Genomic DNA, 1,151 nt, shown 5'->3' with positions numbered 1-1,151 from the left:
TGAGATCTGCGTTGTCTTTCCAACTATTTTTGAGCTCTTGCATGAGATCTGCGTTTTCTTTCTTAATATTTGACCTCTTCTATGAGTTCTGAGTTGTCTTTCCTACTATTTTTGAGCTCTTGCTTGAGATCTGCGTTTTCTCTCCTAATATTTTTGAGCTCTTGCTTGAGATCTGCGTTTTCTTTCTTAATATTTTCGAGCTCTTCCCTTTGTTTTGCATTTCTTCTACAGTTGTGCTCAAATTGAAGCACTACGTCTCTGTGAATTTGAGACAGTCTCATCTCACTAGCCTCAAGCTGCACTCTTAGTGACTCATCTCCACTATCGCTTCCAGAAGATAAGTTATTTAATGACTCCTGTGGCATTTGTTTAAAGGTTTAAAGCACCGTGTCACAGGTTAAATACGTATTAGCTTTGTCTAAAACAACTGGCTGTTTCTGAAAATGCTCCAATGTAAACTGTTAAAGGAGCTCCCTATTTAAGGACTAGCAGAGAACGTGAAGTCGACCGTAACGTCAGAATGATCCTTTGTGAAGATCAAAGGATCAAAGAGCGGGGTGCGTTCCAAGACGGCCGAGTAAGTACACGCTGGTCGTGTCCAAATTCATGGGCTACATCCTCCTGAGGCCGCATTTGTAGACCGATTACGTCACAGCGACGCGCCGAAGGCTGTCCAAATTCGTAGGCTGTGTCCCAATTCAGGGTCTGCACGCTTGAAGTACGCGCACTATGCGTACTACGTACGGTGCGTCCTATAAGTACAAGAAGTGCAGAAGTGAGAGGCTTGTGAAATGGGACGGTCTAGCCTTCGTCTCGCTGTTCAGGTTGCCTAGCAACCATGATACTAATCGCGAGAAACGTTACATGCATGAAGGAGAAAGGAGATGTGACATAAATGAAGGAGAAAAAAATGTTTTGTTGGCCATTCATTTTTGTCATGACATCACTTTGATCAGTTGAGTATCTGAGGCTGAGACCACAGGACTGTAAAACATGACTGTTGGGCTTCATTTCTGTGCTGAACAGTCATTTCAAGATTAGTTAGTAAATAACAATTAGCTAATGTTGTTCATGAGACTAAAATCATCTCCCTGTGGTAATGTAAATATAATATGGCCAATATTATAGTATTGTCAGATTATTATGAGTGA

Source organism: Pundamilia nyererei, unplaced genomic scaffold (genome assembly GCF_000239375.1).
Source record: "Pundamilia nyererei isolate P.nyererei 1_Seehausen unplaced genomic scaffold, PunNye1.0 scaffold00018, whole genome shotgun sequence".
NCBI lineage: Eukaryota > Metazoa > Chordata > Actinopteri > Cichliformes > Cichlidae > Pundamilia > Pundamilia nyererei.
The sequence above is the reverse complement of the archived record's forward strand: the minus strand, read 5'-3'. Positions refer to the sequence as shown.